We start from the raw sequence: 13,768 nt of genomic DNA, 5'->3' as shown, positions 1-13,768 counted from the left end.
ATTTACCATGTAACTCTTATGTTCTATCAAACAATATTCACTGAGGACCTACTGCATGTCTAGCTCTTTGCTAGGCACTATGGACAATAAAGAAGTAAATATGTAGACTCTTATCTATATTATAGGACAGGGGACATTTTGGTTTGTGTTTGCATCCCTAGCACAGTGCCTAGGACATAGCAGCTACTTAACGAACACTCACTGAATTGAATTGAAATATATAAGTAGTAGTACCTCTCTTGAGAAGCTCACAGCTTTGTTGGGAAGATAGGACATTGGCATGTTAAAAGGAAGAAGTCAGTTTAAAGTTAAGTTAAGAATCATTTTCAGATGGGTGGGATAGATGCTTATGCTCTTTCAGAGTTCTGAGTAGGGAGAAAGAAGTGTAGGTTGGGCAGTCATGGAGGATTGCCCAATAGAAGTAAAAATTGACCTGGATCTTTAAAGTTAGATGGGTCAGGCATGGGGGAGAATGAGGAAACCAGCTAACCAGAATCAAGGCGAACAGTGGTAGATAGGAAAGATACATTTAAACTGGATTGAGGAGGACCATGAATGTCAGATTATGGGACAGCTAGGTGGTGCCTGGGGCCTGGAGTCAAGAATTCAAATCCAGTCTCAGACATTTACTAGCTGTGTGACCCTAGGCAATTCACTTTACCCTGTTTGCCTCAGTTTCCTCATCTGTAAAATGAGCTGGAGAAGGAAATGGCAAACTACTCCAGTATCTTTGCCAAGAAAACACCAAATGGAGTCATGAAGAGTTGGACCCAACTGGAATGACTGAACAAAAACAAAATTTACCCTTTAGGCAATAAAGAGTCATTTAAGGCTTGAGGATAGAGACATTATGCAAAGTCAGGAGGAAGATCCTATGATATAAACCTATTGGATAATAGATACAGAAATTATCAGGAAGATGGATGAGAATGGAAGCAGGGAGATGAATGAGAAGATTATACTTACAGACTAGGTGTGAAGTAACCTGGGTCTGAACCAGGGTAGTGGCATTGAGAAAGACAAGGAATAGATGGTTCAAGCAGAGGTGTGCTGGAGCCAGTTCCAATGAGAGCCAATTGTTAAATTTTCAGTGTCAGCATTTACACATCAGAAATTGGCAAATACTACAAACTAAGGCTTTTTTTATCAAGCAAGCATTGGAGAAAATGTTAATAATAAAAATTAAACTTAGAAGTATGTCATGCATGCGTTTTTCCCCAGAGATCCAGTTGTTAAACATTGACTAACATACCCCTGCATATATTGTTGTTTGGTCTTCATTCTCAAAGAGGACCATGACATCAGGGAGGTAATGCCATGACTTGTGAGTTGGATTTAAATGAGAGAAGGCTGTGCAAAGTCATCTTCCTCCCTTTCTCCTCTGGAGCCATCTGGGCCTAGCGGCCAGATATGGATTAGACCAACTGGAGATGGCCCCCACAAGATCTATATGGAGGATATGGAAGGTATTCTCAAAGAAAAGGTTTTTAGAGACTGTGCTTTAGTTAGGCTGTGAAAATCTTTCATCTGAAAAAATGAAAGTGGTCGAATTCAGTGTCTCCAATCCCTTCCAACCCAGACATTTGGTGACATTTTAGTACCTACCTAGAAAAAAGCCAATTCAAAGTCACCCTTCTTTCATTTGGAGGGTGTTTTCTTTTGTTTAGGATCTCTAACCTGTACCTGCTCCCAATAATACTTAACACTTTTCCTCTTCCAAGTGTTTTTTTTATAAATATCGACTTAATCCTCCCTACTTCTTAGAAGCTGAAAAGTAGAGAAATTTGAGGGTGACAGAGAGTTTGCCTTAAATCTTCTAGTGTTATTTTCCCTAGGTGACAGCAATTCAATTAAATACAGCAGAAGCACCCCCTCTAACTCCCTCCCCCAAAGAAGGAGGACAAACTTGTTTGAGGGAGCAAGAGAGGTTCTCTTCCTGATTCTCTTTCTATTTCTCACTCCCAGGAGAGTCTGAGGTACTCAAAGTAGCACTCAAGCAATCCACCTGTAGCAGAGTCGCTTCAAGGGCAGTTGGTCACTCATGTGCAAGGCCTTATTAGAGCCACAAATGGCCAATTTCAAGGACAATTATTTTTATGGGCAATTAAGACATGACAAATAATAGCCAGCCCCACACAGCATTGCCCTGAAGGGAAGTCACCCTTTCAGAATTAGTTCCAAAGAGTAATTTTTATTAAATAATAGAATGCGTATTATAGAGGTATTAACATGGCTTTTCCCTTTAATGCCCAAATACCATTGACATTCAGAGTCACTGTTGGCCTCCAGGGATATGTGCAGGGATACACCATCTGTTTTGTGAAAAGACAGGTGATCCTCCCTTCCTCAGTGGATCTCTGCTCCTTTCTAATTTTGGGAGATGGGGACAAGACTCCTTGGAATCCTTTCTCTTCTGTGTTCTCTCTTTTCTGTTTTTTCTTACTTTTTCCTCCCTTAACTCAAGAAGCACCTTTCTACTACTGCTAGTGCCCTCCCTTGTGTTTAACTACTTCATATATGATTGTGTATAATATATGTGTCCATGTGGATTATCTAAATATAGAAATGCTGCTCATGGGTGGCATGAATAGATAAGATCTGAAGTTTGGTCTGCCTCTTCGGAGAGGGATGAACTGTGCTAGCTGGGGCAGAGGGGAGGAGGCAGGTATGACCCAGGAGTACCCAAGCCCAAGTACTCTTTCCTTCAGTCTCTGAGAGGAATATGGATATATTTATCTGTTCTCCTCAAATATTTGTAATGATGATGAGTTCAGAACAAAAATTACTTCCCTGATCACTCTTCAGGAGGGTAACCCTTAGTTTACCGTCATCAAATTTAGTTCCTTCGCACTAAATGTTTGTTCTACAAGAGACCAGCACAGATAGTAAATATTGAATAAACTTATTTATCGAAGCAAAACAGCCAACAGAAATACGAGAAGTTATATTGATTAGAATATACCAAAGAATCCATAAGATGAATGAGCTCTTCAGCTGGTGGTGAAGTAAGAGCTGAGCTCAAATCTGGAGAGATAACTATCTCATCCACAGGAGGTCCATTCTCAGCAGTCTGTAAAATCTCAAGACCAGAGATACGATGTGGCTGGCTTTCCAAGTATGTCTGCCATTCCAAAATCTTTCTCATTTTCCACAGCCTCATTGAAGGGTACTCTGTCCATGTGTCACTCTGAAGAATGTCTGGAAATATTTTTGTAAATCTCTTCTGCAAGTATACAGCAGTGGCTCAACATTCTCTCTGTCAATCAGGAGTCATGTAACCCCTTATATGTAGCAGCATTCAAAATGCATTGGGCTTCAGTAGAAGTCAGAGCATGTGCATTTTTTCTCATGTTATATTTATGCCGCATATATTCATATATGTACCAATTGTCCTTCCCATTAGAGTGTAAATTCCTTGCAATAAGGGATTGTTTCATTCTTTGTATGTATATCCCCAGTGCTTAGTACAGTTTCTGGAAAATGGCAGGCCTTTAATAAATGAATGGCTGATTGATTGATTTCCTGATCCCCGCAACTATTTGTGCCCTCCCTATAAAACAGAATTTTATTTAATTATTTTGTATTTATTCTCTTTATGTTTATTCATATAAATGAATTTAAGGTTAAGGTAAAAAAAACCCAAACAAACATGATCCTACATTGTATCTTTTTGAAGTCCAACAAGCATACACAAAGGCTCTAAATGCTGTCAATTTGGAATGAGTATTTGCAAAGCGATTACTTGTCTCCCTTGATGCCTGTAGAGATGAAGTAAGCATCACTGTAAAAATCCAAAGAGCTGGCTGCTGTGCTTCCTGGAGTATGGGAAGGAGAGGTTAGAATGTGGAAAGCATGAACCCATGATCCACAAGTATATGATGGATCTTTTAAAAAAAAGGTTTTTGTATAAGGATGTGTACCTGCAATTGTCCAATACAATTGGTGGTGACAAGACTGTGAAGCAGTAGAAAATTAATAGATCAGAATAGGGAGAGGAAGAAGACCCATTGCATAAAATATTCAGAAAGACAGTGGACCTGCCCCGCCACCCCTTCGCCTGCCGCTGTCGGGTCCGCTAACTTCGCTGCGCGGCTTTGCTGCTGCCGCCGCCGCCCCTGGGAGCAACCTCTCCCTCTCACTCCCCAGCCCCGGCCCGGTAGCTGACATAAAGATGAGCAGCTCAGAGGAAGTATCATGGATCTCATGGTTCTGTGGGCTTCGTGGCAATGAGTTCTTCTGCGAGGTGGATGAAGACTATATCCAAGACAAGTTCAACCTCACAGGGCTCAATGAACAGGTGCCCCACTATACGCAGGCACTAGACATGATCCTCGACTTGGAACCTGATGAGGAGTTGGAGGACAACCCCAACCAGAGTGACCTGATCGAGCAGGAAGCCGAGAGGCTGTATGGACTGATTCATGCCCACTACATCCTCACAAACCATGGCATCGCCCAGATGTGGAAAAATACCAGCAGGGAGACTTTGGCTATTGTCCCCGTGTATATTGTGAAAACCAGCCCATGTTGCCCATTGGACTGTCAGACATACCAGGTGAGGCCATGGTGAAGCTGTACTGCCCCAAGTGCATGGATGTTTACACCCCCAAGTCGTCCAGGCACCACCACACAGATGGTGCTTACTTTGGCACTGGCTTTCCTCACATGCTCTTCATGGTGCAACCTGAGTACAGGCCCAAACAGCCTGCCAACCAATTTGTGCCCAGGCTGTATGGCTTCAAGATCCACCCTATGGCCTACCAACTGCAGCTTCAGGCAGCCAGCACCTTCAAGAGCCCTGTCAAGACCATCCGCTGACTTGTCTCCTCCCCTCCCCCCCAACACCTCAGGATGTGACACCGTTCCCCCTCTCCCCAGTACGCACACACACACACACACACACACATACCTTTCCAGAACCCCTAATGGTTTTTAGTTTAAATTAAGAAGAAGTCATTATTGTGGTGGTGTGGTGGGAGTATGAAATAAAGGGGAGGAAAAGGCACAAAAAAAAAGAAAGTATATACAGGAATTGATCATCACCAGAAGAAAAAAAAAAGCTATTTTTGCTATATGTGGAAAATAGGTGGACATCCGGGATGAACAAGAAATCAGTCCTGTTATGTTTAATGACTTGGGGCTTTGATAGTATAAGCAATGTTATATTTAATGCAATTGAGACTGATATCTTAGGTAATTGTGCTTCTGACAGAAATATAGTGTTATATGACATGAAGCAAGCCATTCTTGTGAAGAAGATAAAGGCCTTTGTTTGATATTCAAAGTCCTTCACACTTGGCCCCCTCCAATCCTTACAGTCTTGCTACACCTTACCCCCAACCCTCAGGGAGGACTCGAACATCTGGTGTGGGGGACTTGCTGAGCCCTTTGCAGGACTGCTCATCCACCTTTGGGGTCCACCTGTCACCCAGCTCTTACCTGCGGGCCCGAGAAGTTGTAGCATGAGCAGCAGACACACCTTGGTAAAACCATCTCAGCAGATGAACTAAACCAGGTTGGAGGTAACCAAGAGGTCTCAAACCCATCAATGAGTTAGATGGGGTGTCTATCCCAAATATATGATGATTTCCCCCGGTGGAATGGGTAGATGAGAACAATTTGTTCCAACAGCCATGAAGGTAGCTGAAGCAGGCACTTTGTAGCACTTAGAGCTTGGTTAGACAAAGACACCAAGGTCATCCACTGCATATTGGACCATCACCAGTGGTCCTGACTTTTGTCGTGCCACTGAACTAATAATGCTGCAAGAGAGAGTGAGCCTGACAGCTTTGTACACAATTCTGCCTCACTTAAATCCAATTCACATATAAGTCAAGACATCAAGAGCCCCATGATGTCATTGGGCCTCTTCAAAAACAAAGATCAGCGGCAACAACCTCTGCTCCCACATACTCTATCACCCAGTGATACATTAGCCTCCTTGCTTTTCCTCACACAAGTCTCCAGACTCTGGACATTTTTGTCTGCTGACCCCACTGCCTGGAATGCTCTCCCTCCTCAGCTCTACCTTCTAATTTCCCTGGCTTCTTTCAAATCCCAGATAAAATTTCACCTTCTACAGAATGTCTTTCTTATAAAACAAAGGATTGGATAAATTGGATTTTTCCAATTTATTCTCTATATAGCTTGTTTGTATATAGTTGTCCATGTACTGTCTCCCCCATTATCCTATGAGTTACTTGAAAGCAGGGACTGTCGTTTGTCTTTCTTTGTATCCCCAGTGCTTAGCACAATGCCTAGCACAGAGTAGGCTCTTATTGAATTCCCGGGGATTGATTTATCAATTAATTCTATCTATTGCCGGAGGCTCCTGAAATTGTGGGACTGCCTTTCCTATTTAGTTTTATGGGTAAGTCTCTTTTCCCTTTGTCAGAGAGGGAAAGAGGCTTCTACCACATACATAAGTGGCAGATCCTCTTCTTGGTAAGAAGGATGGGAGAAGCTTGTTCAGCTCAAAAGAAATGGAAGAGAAATGGAAGAGAGATGGAAATTACTGCCAGAGTTAATGACCAGACAGAGTAAACAACGGAGATAAGATATTCTGCTTATGGAAAATCATGGAGATGGCAGTGGCTAGCTAAACAAAGCACAGAGAGAGGGGCTGCAGAATGGATTTGCTGGGGAGAATGAGCCATTCCAGACACAGATGTGACCAGTCCCTAAAATCTTCAGACACAGTACCTGTCCAAGGATATATTCCAATTGTAGAGAAAAACTGAGCCCCGACACCTCCCTTACTGGAGTTCTCAATTTGAAGGAACACATTTACCCAACTACTCCGGAGGGAAGTACAAAAATTCTATATTCATTTAGCCTTATGCTAATTGAGTCCCTACATGCCTAATACTTTACCACCCAAGCTGGGAAATTTTGTGAAAACGTCATGGGTTGTTAGAGTTGGAAAGTTTCTCATTTGGCATCTGAAGCCCAAAGAAATAAAGTGACGTACCCAAGGCCCTACTACCTGTTAATGGTACATTTGGGGGATATAAACCCAGGTTTCTTGACTCCTGGGCCAGATCTTTTTCCATTATACCACACTGTTACTAAGCACCTGACGCTTATCAGGTATGAACCCACCAGGGCCCCAGGCAGTTCATCCAACAGCAAAACTTTTCATCCCTCAAGCCAGATTGTTGTGTTCCAGTGTTCCAAGGTTTTGCTTACATAATGTCCCTGCGTATGCATCAAAGGCTTTTTAGAGGATCATCACCATCACAATATCTGGCGACAGGCATACCAATGAGCCATAAAAATTCCTGGAGCTCCAGTGTAGCCTGTTATCTTTAGGTAATGCTCTAAAGGTCATTACCTGAACTCATTCATCTGGCTTCTTCCCCATAAAGTGTGTTGGCCAAAGCAACCTGTGTTTGTTGTTGTTACCTGGTAGGTTTTAGATCTCGAGGCCTCTTTTTCAAGTGATAGAATCACAAAATGTTAGTGATTTAAGGGAACTTAGGTGACAATAATATATTAGATTTATCTACCACCATAATGGGGTAGCGTTCTTCTTCCTGAGTTCAAATCTGGCCTCAGACGCTTATTGACTGTATGACCCTGGGCAAGTCACTTAACCCTGTTTGCCTCAGTTTCCTCATCTATAAATGGGCTGGAGAAGAAAATGGCTAGCCACTCCAGTATCTTTACCAAGAGAACCCCAAATGGGTCACAAAGACTTGGGCATGATTGAGAAAGCTAAACAACAACAAAAGCAACACAGTTTTTAAAGTATCTCCCTTACAATAATCTTATATATTAGCTCTGTTTTATAGGTAAGTCAGCTTAGGCTCAGAGATATTAAATTACTTGCCTGTAATCACACAGAGAGGAAATGACAGGGGCAAGACTAAATCCAGGTCTCTTTTTTCACAGTTGAACTGAGTAAAAATCACTAGGCTTTTGCTTGGAGATGGCAGTGGCCAGGTGACTATGAATGTGTGTCATAGGGAAAAATCAAGGCATACCAGGAGTGCATGTATGATTCAATAGTAGAGAAGCTAAAATAGTATAATAAAATACTATATATAATAAAATAAAATAAGAATAGTGTAATAAAAATATAGATCACATGACTATGTCACACAGATAAAATCTGACAAAATATATTATTCATTTATGTTAAAAAATACATTTTAAAAGCATGGGAGCAAATTCACCTTTCCTTTATATGACAGATAATATTTATCTAAAACCAAGAGCTTGTATGATTGTAATAGAGAAATACTGGAAACCTTCTCTTTAAGATCAGGGTAAAACAAGGATATCCATTGTCATCACAATCATGTAAAATATCTCTATGATAATCATAAATAAGACAAGAAAAAAGTGAGAGAATAAGCATAGGCAAAATACAAATTTATTTCCACTTATGGATGATTTTATGAGCATCCTAGAGAATTACTTAGAAAATCCTAGAGATTTAACAAGGCAGGAGTATTTTCTTCCATTGTATATATCATAAACAAAATCCCAAAGGAGGACACAGAAAAAGATATTCCATTTAAAATAATTACAAAATGCGTAAAATATCTGTGACTTAGTCTATTAAGCCATCCTCATGGATGGCTTTTACCCTGATCTTAATGAGAAGGTTTCCAGTATTTCTCTATTCCAAATCACAAAGCTCTTGGTTTTAGATAAATATTATCTGTCATATAAAGGAAAGGTGAATTTACTTCCATGCTTTTATTTGAATACAATTTCAAAATGATCTCTTTAGAAAAATAAAAGAAAACAAATAATTGGAGATATTCATTATTCATGGTTGGGCCACATTAATATAATAAAAATTGTAATGCCATTTTATTTGATTTGCAGATTTAGTGCCATACCAATGAAACTATCAAAAGGACAAGATTACCAAATTAATCTAGAGAAAAGGTCAAGAATCTCAAGAGAAATAATGGAAAAAATTAGGAACAAGGAAGGACTAGTTTTACCAGATGTCAAACTAGAATAAAGTAGTAATTATAAAAAAAAAAACTTATTTGTCACTGATTTTAAAACATGGAAAAGTTGTTCAGTAGAGCAAATTAGGTAAGCAGTACTCAGAAGCATCAAACATATTTAGTGTTCAATAAATCACACTGATGCCAGCTACTGAAATAAGGACTCCCTATTAAAAACAGATAACTGTTGAGAAAACTAGAAATCAGCCTAATGGAAATTAGATTTGGACCAACCTCTTAACCCACATACCCCAAATAAGCTCAAAATACATACTAAATGGAGATAAAAAGTCATCACATAATGAAAAAATAGAGGAAAATTTAAGGAAACATTTTGTATATGACTGGCTGGAGAATTCTTAACTAATTAAGGGATGGAGATGATCATCTGAGATAAAAGACAATTTTGAAGACATAAAATTGAAAAGTTCTTGCATGCACAAAATCACTGCAGCTCAAATTAGAAGAGGAGTCATCCATTGGTAAAAATTACTAACGCAAATATCTCTGATAAGCCAAGATATGAAAGGAATTGCATATGTAAGAATAAAGACAGTCCCCAACAGATCAAAGTCTAAGAATTGGCAATTTGAAAACAGAGAGATACAAACTATCAACATCTACATGAAAGAATGCTACAAATAAAATAATAAATGAAATGCAAATTAAGACAATTCTGAATTTTTACTTCAGAACTATAAAATTGGCAAAGATGATAAAACATCAAAATGGTAAATGTTGAAGGAAGAGGAGCTGTGGGAAGTGAGTCATCAGTCTGTATCTTAGTTTCCTCATCTGTAAAATAAAGTTGGTCTTATTGATCTCTGAGGTTCCTTCTTGCTCTGCATCACATTATCTTTTGATTCGTAATAATTCCAAAATCAATGTCTGATGTCCTGTACTTTGGAAATGTTTCTAGAAAGAAAAGTTTCATTGATAGCCTGAAATCTGAAAAATGTTCCTGGAATCACAGAATTTGATAGTTGGAAGGGACCTCAGGGGCATTCTGGTCTAGCTCATATACAAAAAGGTATCTCTGCTATAACATACCTGGCAAGCGTTCATCCAGCCTCTGCTTGAAAATGTCTAAGGCAGGGTAAGCCACTACCTCTTTTGACATTCACTTCTACTTTTAGATACCTCTAATTGTTAGGAAGTTTTATCCTAAACTTAGATTTCTGCAGTTTTTGCCTTTTGCAATGGGTTCTGTCCTCTGGGGCCAAACTGAGCAAATCTATTCCCTGCTCCAGATGAGCGCTTGAAGACAACTACCATGTTTCCCCTGAAGTTGTCTTTTCTCTAGATACACTACCTCCATTTCCTTCAACCAATCACCATGTAGTATGGATACCTAGTGGCCTGACACTCTGGTTATCTGCCTGGCCTACTGTGTGATGACTGTACAATTCGGCCTCAAAACGTCATACTAACCTGGCAATGACACATCAGTGTGGGATGGGGAAAATAAAAACAACCAACAGAGATCTCCAAAATTTTTTCTTTCTCCCCTAGAACTACCAGAGATAAAAGTCCAAGCTTATCACACTCTTCCAATGTGTTTCTTGAACTTTGAAAGACCAACTCATCAACAGCCTTCTGTCTCAAGTCCATCTGATTGGATTCAACTGAAATTTTAAAAAAAAACACATTTCTGAGACTGGAGTCATTCTTGTGATTAAGGGGTTTTTCTTTTCCCTAGAGACACTGATGACCATGGGCTTTTTTTTTTTCATCCTTCTCACTCATATGAAGTGGACTAAGTGTGCTAGTCAGACTGATATTCACTGAATACATTCTCCCATCCCTGCACTATCCATATCCCACCAGGCACTATCGAAGGGAAGGGAAAGAGGAAGGGGAAAGGAAATAGGAAAGAAACAAGTATTGGTTAAGTTATATGTGCCAAAACAGGTGGCTCAGTGGATAGAGCTCTGGGCCTGAAGTCAGAAAGATCTGAGTTCAAATTTGGCTTCAGATACTCACTACCTATGTGACCTTGGGCAAGTCACTTAACCTCTTTTGTCTTAATCCACTGGAGAAGGAAATGGCAAACCACTTCAAGTATCTTCACCAAGAAAACCCCATATGGAATCACAAAGAGTTGGGAATGACTGAATATCTGAGCCACAATGTGCCAGAACAAGCATTATCTTTGATCTTCACAATAGCCCTGTGAAGTAAATGCTAGTAGCACCCTTATTTTATAGTTGAGGGAACTGAATCAGACAGAGGTTAAATGACCTAAGTGTCTGAGGCCACATTTGATTTGATTCAGATGGTCTTGCCTCCAAATTCTGGGCTCTATCCACTATGCCACCTAGGAGTATGGGAATATAAAAGAAGAAAGCATGGCCCCTACCCGCAAAGAGCTTATCATTTGAGAGGACTGAGAGAGGAAGGAGAGCAAAGAAAGGATCCCCACACAGAACAAAACAAGAAACTATTTACAACCAAAACATGTTGACAAGACATAATTGGCAACAGCTGTATGGGGCTATGAATACCCCCAGAAGCGTCGCTAGCTTCGGACTCTGGGGGCCCTTGTGGGTCTGTCTCCAGTCAGAGTGGTGGCTGGATTAACCCTGGCTGCTTCAGTGACCCTGGTGTGGAAGCCTTCCCTGGGGAGCCTGTTGGCTCCAGCCAATAATAGTAATAAGTCATTCATTCCACAAACATTTTAATCATAGATTTAGAGCTTAAAGGGATTTTAGAAACCACCTAAATCTACCCCATCCCCTTCATTTTACAGATGGGGCCTAGTGTAGTTAAACAATTTGTCCAAAGTCACAGGCAGGATTTGAACACGGATCTTTTGTCTCCAAGTCCAGTTCCCTATCCACTGCACCACACCATTTCTCAATGTCTTGATTATCTATCATGTCATGTGTCTCATATTCAGTTCTGTGTGGGACATTGAGACATTTAAGATGGGACCCATTCTGAATCATCAAAGATTAAATCACGTTCAGCAAAGGTTTAATACAAAACATTTTACTACATTTCAAATTCTTTGAAAATCAGCAGAGAAGTAAAGGACTCCATGGATATGGAATTAGGCATATAATATCAGACGCAGCTCCAGTATAAGTTGGTTTGGTTTAATATTCTTTTCTTTATCACCAGGACGCATTCAATGAGAGGTGTTGAGGAAGAAACGATTGGCATAAAACAAAGATCAGAAATAAAACTTACCTCTTGGTTTTTGACTTGTTCATATGTGGCCCAGATGGTAAGTATTCTTTAACCAAATTTGCCAATGACCCAAAACAGTTCATTCCTTGGTCATTACAGATAACAGAAATTTCATGACCTAATCGACATTTTATTTTGTTTGTGGTTTTAGTCATTTCTCTATGTAGATGTGTTTTATTGACCAAAGCAGACTGTAAACTCCTTGAAAGGAAGGACCCTTTGATCTTAGTCTTGCCTGTATCCAACCCTCAGCCCTTAGCATGATGCCTGGCCCATAAAAGGATCTCAGCGAACATTTGCTGATTGATTTGTTGGCTGAGTTGACTATATTTATCATTTAGATAACTTTTTATCTTCACTCCTCCTTATAGTTTATTGCTAGTGTCAATAGATGTCAGAGGTAGTCCCCCAAAGCCCAGAAATATTCAATAGCTTATCTAGGTGACAGGCTCCATCAGCAACAATGGAGATGAAGTTAGCTGTCATGTATACCTCTCAGGAGTCTAATCCTTATACTGCAGTTCTGGATCTGGAGACATAGGGTTTGGGTTCAAATCCTGTCTGCTTCTACTTTCTGGGTGGCCTTGGCTAAATCCCTATGCTCTTTGGGTCCATGAAAGGATCTTTGGAATACAAAAATTCTGCACAGAAGAAGCTCTAAATCTATCATCCAAGAGAATATAATGTCCTTGAGGGCAGGAAGTATTCCATTATTTTTTGTCTTGGTATCTCTAAGGACTAACAGTAACTGGTGAACAGAAAGTACTAAGTGTTTGTTGGATTGAATTGAATTGATAAAATAAACCTATTACCCATTGTCCTGCAGACAAAGTTGAAGACTTGGGGTTGAGCTATGTTGGCTACCAACTCCATGAGTGCTTCCATGGGGCATTATGGGTATACAGGTTAATCAGGAACAATGATCTAGAGTGGAAGGGGTCTTTGAATTCCTTTAGCCCAACTTTCCTATTTTATTTGAAATAGCAGTTCCTCATTATGTATTCATGAGGAAATTGTGTCCCAAAGATGAGAAAAGTAAATTATCTGAGGCCACACAGATGGGCAGGCTTTGATCCTTGGCCTTTCGGCTCCAAGTCCAGTCTTCTTCCCACTTGACTTCTGCTTCCAGTCTTCCCTTGCACCTTGCTCACTGTTCCTCTAATAAATAAACGCTACATTTCCCCACCAGCCAGCTGATTTCATGATAAGGCGTAAAATATAAACTCATGAAAACAACATTAGCTTTTTGGTACCTTGGCTTTAATCTCTAATTATCTAGTCTAATGACTGATAATGTTTCTCTGGTCACTTTTGACCTTAAATAATTACTGCTTTGCTATTTTCCAGGGGAGGGGAAAGTGCTATCTGAAGTATGAAATTACTCATGCCCTTGGTATGACATCACCATTTGGGCATATCTCAGTGAAATGATGGCAAACCTGAAGCATATTTGAACCACTTCCAAGTTCATCCACAGTATGACCTTGAACATTTTCTTAATTATGATTTCCTCAGAAACCTTAAATTTAAGGGAGTGGCAGACAAGCATCTGCTCATGGGCACAGGGGTGAACTGAAGAACATCAATAAAAGAGTTTTCCCTCAACT

General features: G+C 40.1%; 1 pseudogene; it reads left to right on the top strand.

Annotated features, from left to right (window-relative positions):
• Window positions 1–4,123: 4,123 nt before the first annotated feature.
• On the top strand, window positions 4,124–4,985 carry LOC118831655 (annotated as a pseudogene).
• Window positions 4,986–13,768: the final 8,783 nt, after the last annotated feature.

The sequence above is a fragment of the Trichosurus vulpecula genome, chromosome 1 (assembly GCF_011100635.1).
Source record: "Trichosurus vulpecula isolate mTriVul1 chromosome 1, mTriVul1.pri, whole genome shotgun sequence".
NCBI classification, from domain to species: Eukaryota; Metazoa; Chordata; class Mammalia; order Diprotodontia; family Phalangeridae; genus Trichosurus; species Trichosurus vulpecula.
The sequence above is the reverse complement of the archived record's forward strand: the minus strand, read 5'-3'. Positions and strand labels throughout refer to the sequence as shown.